The sequence below is a fragment of the Oryx dammah genome, unplaced genomic scaffold, assembly GCF_014754425.2.
Source record: "Oryx dammah isolate SB20612 unplaced genomic scaffold, SCBI_Odam_1.1 HiC_scaffold_13, whole genome shotgun sequence".
Classification (NCBI taxonomy): Eukaryota; Metazoa; Chordata; class Mammalia; order Artiodactyla; family Bovidae; genus Oryx; species Oryx dammah.
Genome location: NW_024070197.1, coordinates 5,039,849 through 5,046,622, shown reverse-complemented (window position 1 = coordinate 5,046,622; position 6,774 = coordinate 5,039,849). Strand labels below are relative to the sequence as shown.

At 44.6% G+C, this 6,774-nt stretch overlaps 1 protein-coding gene across 2 annotated transcripts in view; it reads right to left on the bottom strand.

The window, feature by feature from the left end:
- LOC120871946 (zinc finger protein 420-like) overlaps window positions 1-6,774 on the bottom strand; it is a 719,570-nt gene that overhangs the window by 584,755 nt on the left and 128,041 nt on the right. The gene's annotated exons all lie outside the window — the stretch shown is intronic.

Sequence of the window (6,774 nt, the reverse complement as noted above, 5' to 3'; positions counted from 1 at the left end):
TCCCGTTATGGTCAGCCCTTCCTTTCATCCCCTTGTGGCGGTGCCCCAGGCCAGTCATTTGACAGTCATTGTTTTTCTGTGTCCAGTTCAACTCAATAAGAAAATGTTCTTGTAGGCAGGCATGTTATTCAGTCACATCCCTGGAAATAATGTAGGCAAGAGGGTGTAGGAGAAGCAGAGACAGAAGGACACAGAAAAACAGGTGAAAAGAATGAGGGGAACCAACGAGAATACGGATGGTGACGGCTGGGAATCTTGCAAAGAGACAGTAACAAAGAAATTGAGCCTTGAAAGTCAGTTTTATAAAAGTAGTAATGAAAACAGGATCTGCAGGGGTAGGAGAGCACTGTAGGGAGAAGAGTCCTGAGTCAGTGATAGGAGGGAGAGCAACAGTGGTGAGGATTAAGTAGTTGGAAACTTGGCATTCAGAACGTTGGGACCCCGGGAGAGAAAACTAGCAACTGGAGGAGCAGAAGAAGAAGGAAAGCAGGAAATCTGATGCATAGTCACCTGGGGGTGCCAGAGAATGAGGTGGAAGTGAGCATAACATGGATAGGTGAGGTGTACCCCCAAAAGCAGAGAGAGAGCAGAGATGGGAAAGAAAGGCAAAAACAGGGCAGTCAAAGGTTCAGGGGAAAGTGCAGTAAGGGGAAATGAGTAAGTAGAACCCATGTGAGGTTTGAAATAGGGTAGGAACACCAGTAGAGGGGAAGAAAGAGAAAGAGGGACTTCCTGGTGGACCAATGGTTAAGAATCTGCCTTCCACCACCATATGACCCAGTAATCCCACTGCTAGACATATACCCTGAGGAAACCAAAATTGAAAAAGATGTACCCCAATATTCATTGCAGCACTATTTACAATAGCTAGAACATGGAAGCAACTTAGATGTTCCTCAATGGATGAGTGGATAAAGAAGTTGTACATACACAAATTGGAATATTATTCAACCATAAAGAAACTTAAGTCATTCAGTCGTGTCTGACTCTTTGCAACTCTATGGACTGGAGCCCACAAGGCTCCTCCGTCCATAGAGTTTTCCAGGCAAGAATACTGGAGTGGGTTGCCATTTCCTTCTTTAGGAGATCTTCCTGAGCCAGGGATCAAACTCTGGTCTCCCACATTGCAGACAGACTTTACCGTCTGAGCCACCAGAGAATTCCAGCCATCAAAAGGAACGCAATTTGAGTCAGTTCTAATGAGGTGGATGAACCTAGAGCCTATTATACAGAGTGATGTAAGTCAGAAAGAGATAAATAGCGTATACTAACGCATATATTCTCAAACTACTACACAGCTGCACTCATCTCACAGGCTAGTAAAGTAATGCTCAAAATTCTCCAAGCCAGGCTTCAGCAATACGTGATCCGTGAACTTCCAGATGTTCAAGCTGGTTTTAGAAAAGGCAGAGGAACCAGAGATCAAATTGCCAACATCCCCTGGATCATCGAAAAACCAAGAGAGTTCAGAAAAACATCTATTTCTGCTTTATGACAAAGCCTTTGACTGTGTGGATCACAATAAACTGGAAAATTCTTGAGAGATGGGAGTACCAGACCACCTGACCTGCCTCTTGAAAAATCTGTATGCAGGTCAGGAAGCAACAGTTAGGACTGAACATGGAACAACAGACAGGTTCCAAATTGGGAAAGGAGTCCATCAAGGCTGTAAATTGTCACATGCAGAGTACATCATGAGACACGCTGGGCTGGAAGAAGCACAAGCTGGAATCAAGATTGCCAGGAGAAATATCAATAACCTCAGACATACAGATGATACCACCCTTATGGCAGAAAGTGAACAGGAACTAAAAAGCCTCTTGATGAAAGTGAAAGAGGAGAGTGAAAAAGTTGGCTTAAAGCTCAACATTCAGAAAACTAAGATCATGGGATCTGGTCCCATCACTTCATGGGAAATAGATCGGGAAACAGTGTCAGACTTTATTTTTGGGGGCTCCAAAATCACTGCAGGTGGTGTTGCAGCCATGAAATTCAAAGACACTCCTTGGGAGGACAATTATGACCAACCTAGACAGCATATTCAAAAGCAGAGACATTACTTTGTCAGCAAAGGTCCGTCTAGTCAAGGCTATGGTTTTTCTGGTAGTCATGTATGGATGTAAGTGTTGGGCTGTGAAGAAAGCTGGGCACCAAAGAATTGATGCTTTTGAACTGTGGTGTTGGAGAAGACTCTTGAGAGTCCCTTGGACTGCAAAGAGATCCAACCAGTCCATCCTAAAGGAGATCAGTCCTGCGTGTTCATTGGAAGGACTGATGTTGAAGCTGAAACTCCAATACTTTGGCCACCTGATGCGAAAAACTGACTCATTTGAAAAGACCCTGATGCTGGGAGGGATTGGGAGCAGAAGGAGAAGGGGACGACAGAGGATAAGATGGTTGGATGGCATCACCAACTCAATGGACATGAGTTTGGGTAAACTGGGAGTTGGTGATGGACAGGGAGGCCTGGTGTCCTGTGGTTCATGGGGTCGCAGAGTTGGACACGACTGAGCAACTGAACTGAATGCATATATATGGGATCTAGGAAGATGGCATGGGTGAATTCATTTGCAAGGCAGCAATGGGGAAACAGACATAGAGAACAAACTTATGGACATAGGGAGAGGTGAGCAGAGGATGAGATGGGGAGAGTAACATATGTAAGGGACAATAGGAATTTGCTGTGTGTCTCAGGGAACTCAAACAGGCTGTCATCAACCTAGAGGGGAGAGATGGGAGGGAGATCCAAGAGGGCAGGGACATGTACAACTGTGGCTGATTCATGTTGATATTTTGCAGAAAACAAAATTCTGTAAAGCAATTATCCTTAACTTAAAAAATAAGTTTAAAATCTGCCTTCTAGTGCAAGGGATGCAGGTCCCTTGTTGGGAGACTAACATCGCATAAGTCGCAGGATGCAGCCAAAATTTTTAAAAAGTAGAATAGAGCAGGCATTTTAATGAATAATGCAGTTCTCAAAAAGAAATTTAGTATGAGATGATGGATACTAAAGTTGTAATTATTTCAATCTGTGTAAGTTAGCACATTATGCTGAACAACTTACGCTTATACAGAGATGTAAAGTATATCTCAATAAAACTGGGTGGGAGCAAGTTGGTTTTAAGACAAAACACTCTAGCCCAAAGAAAGAACAACACAATCTATAACAACAACAAAATGTTAATGAGGGACACTATAACATGCCGTAATTCTCCAGTCTCAGACACCAGGTTTTGTCCCTGAGTCTCTGGAACTGAGAAGAGTGTTGAGTTTGGTCTGCTGGCTAACTAAGGAATAGAAACGCAAGAGCTGTTCTGCAGGATGTCAGTACGAAATGCCTAGGGAGAATTTTGTATTTCTCATTCTAGTTTGTACTAGAGAAGCCCAGATCTGGTTTCCTCAAACTGTTTAAATTGATTCTAACTGCAATTAATGTTCTCGATCCAACCACTGCCACGCAGCAAATGCTTGGAAACCCACGTTTCAACCTCTTAATTACTTGAGCCTCAGGAGGACCCTGGAGAAGGGCATGGCAACTCACTCTAGTATTCTTGGTGGAGAATCCCGTGGACAGAGGAAACTGGAGGGCCACAGTCCACAGGGTCGCGAAGAGTCCCACAACGACTGAAACGCAGTAGCACACACACACTAGGGGCACGGGGGGAAACGCTGTAAAAAAATAGCTTTTTACTGAAACCGTATTCAGCTTGTTAGGAGGAAAGATCGTTTCCGACGTCAGGGGCCCACACATCTCCAAGCTTTTACCACAAAACTGTTCTAGATAGTAACTTAAAATCAGCAGTTTCAAAGCGCCGGGAATTCACTTATCTCCTGCCTAACCCATACACCTCAACCCAGCGAGCTCTGCGAAGAGGAGAGCTCACTTGCCCCGCCCACCCCCGATAGCGCTCCGCCTTGGTCCCACCCCCGGAAACACGTACTCTAACGTCGCGCCTGCGCAGTTTATTCAAGACTCTAAAGTGGAGAACTCGGCGCGGAGTTTGAGTTGCCGGGGGCGTGTTTTTCCTTTGTACTGTAAATTTGAACTTCTTTGTCCACCTTACCTTATCCTCGGCTTCTTGAGAATATCGACAGACCTAAAACACCCCGAGTATATCCAGAGGTTGCTTTCAAAGGTGTGGTGGTGTCCTTTGGGGTTGAAATCACTGTGAGGTGGGTTCCGGAGCCCTTGGCTTTTTTGCCTTTGGTCCACGTAGACACGGCCTTTGCCTCCTTTCCTTCACTTTTAAAATCCCCTTCACTCTCTCCGTCCCCTACTACCCCCCTACCCACCTGTAAAGTCCTCTTCTGCGAGGTGGTTTCCCGCCGCCGCAGCCTTGCCCTCTCGGCCCCCTGGAGAGGCCGCGTCTTCCTCCCAGCTGTGGGTCACTCCCTTTCCTTTTCTGGCTTGAAACACAGGACAGGGAAGAGAAGTGGGGCAAGAAATGACTGACTCTGTCACTGCATGGTGCCTCTCTGAAGGAACATTAAAAGTGGTTTTTTCCCCTAATGGATTCACTTTGCTCTCTCTCTCTCTCTTTTTTTTTTTTTTTTGCATTTAATTCTTTTTGTAGCTTGGAATAAATCTTGGTGCATTCAATTTCGACTTATCTAGAATCGCCACCAGGCTCTGTTGGTGGGAATGTAACTGATTCAGCTCTTAGCAAAATGATATGGAGTCTACTCTATAAATTAAATAAAGAGCGGGGCCACAATCTATGAAACCCATCCGAGACTAGATACCCAAAGGAAACAGTCATTGTAGTGAGGGAAATATTTGCTCCAGTGAATATTATTGCATTGTTTTCAACTACCCAGATGTAGAAACAACCAGAATGTCTGTTGACGAATGTATATAGAGATTTATGTCAGCCATAAATTATTATTATAACATTCTGGCCTTGCTGTTGAAGAAGCAAAGGAGCAGGTTGCCCTGACTGGACTGACTCCATTTTTAAAAGGAACTCCATCTTACTCTCTTGGCATACCTGGGAGGCCATAGAGATAAAATACCAACAGCCGAGCAGGCCTCCTGGGCGGATAAAAACCAGATGGGACAGATCCCGTCCCTAGACCTTCCAGAGCCAGAAGGAATGCAATGTTCACTATGTAATCTTAATAATGCTAACTGATGTACACTAAATTGTATGCCCAGATAGCTTTAGAATGTAAATTTATGGCTGTAACCTGATTGCATCTCTTACTAACATTGTCCAGAGTGGACTTTAGAGAATTTGGGCATGTGGGCTCGGGCACGTACACTTTGGGTATAAAGCGTTGTCCCAAAAATCGGTCGGGGTCCTTGGCTAAGGAGGAAACTCTGCCTCGGACCCACCAGTGTAATAAACTGCACTCCACTATCCCCGCTGTCCTTTTGAGTGAGTTTGCTTCCTGAGTGGCTATAACACTATTACTATTTCTGATATAACTGTGGTTGAAAAAGACACACATATATGGAAGGTTGATGTGTCAAACTCATAGAGCCACAGAATATAAAGGTTTTTGAGGACGTAGGTGATGAGGTAGTTGGAGAGATATTGGCCAAAAGTTACAAACAGTTCAGTTGTTAAATGAATAAGTACAACATGTACATTTAAGGTACAGTATGCTGACTAGTTAATACTGTTACTGTATATTGGGGATTTGCTGAGAAAGTAAAACAAATGTTTTCACAACACAGACACTGGTAATTGTGAGTTGATGGAAGTGTAAATTATTGTGATAATTAGTACAAAGTGTATACATCTATCAGATAATCACATTGTATGCCTCATATGTACATCATTGCTACTTATCAAATATACGTCAGTGAAGCTAGAAAAGAAAAGTGGGAGGTGTGCTGGGCTTGCCTCCTCTGAGTGGGGCTCAACCCAGGCTTCACATTAAGGTGTTGAGGCATTTTGCATATACGTGTTTTGTGCTCTCTCACCAGAGATTTCCCTTTATATGGTTGGTATGACAAGAAATAGTCTTATTTGTCACACCTGGCTCAGATGGTAAAAGAATCTACCTGCAGTGCAGGAGACCCGGCTTCAATCCCTGGGTCGGGAAGATCCTCTGGAGAAGGGAATGGCAAGCCTCTCCAGTATTCTTGGCCTGAAGAATTCCATGGACAAAGGAGCCTGGAGGACCAGGCTTGTAACCCTCCAGGCTCAAAGAGTAGATGCGATTGAGCAACTAACACTTTCACTTCAATAGCCAGATAAGGCCTTCCCAGGTAGCTCAGTGGTAAAGAATCCGCCTGACAATGCAGGAGACGTGTTGGATCCCTGGGTTGGGAAGATCCCCTGGAGAAGGAAATGGCAATGCATACCAGTACACTTGCCTGGGAAATCCCATGGATAGAGGAGCTTGGTAGGCTACAGTCAATGAGTTCACAAAGAATCAGACATGATTGAGCATGTGCACAAACACAGCCAGATAAGGGTCAAAGGGTAAAAGATAATTCAGTTCAGTCCGGTTACTCAGTTGTGTCTGACTCTTTGCGGCCCCATGGACTGCAGCACAGCAAACCTCCCTGGCCATCACCAACTCTGGGAGCTTACGCAAACTTACGTCCATAGAGTCAGTGATGCCATCCAACCATCTCATCCTTTATCATCCCCTTCTCTTCCTGCCTTCAATCTTTCCCAGCATCAGGATCTTTTCCAATAAGTCAGTTCCTTGAATCGGGTTGCCAAAGTATTGGAGTTTCAGCTTCAGCATCAGTCCTTCCAATGACTGTTTAGGACTGATTTCCTTTAGGATTGACTGGTGGATCTCCTTGCAGTCCAA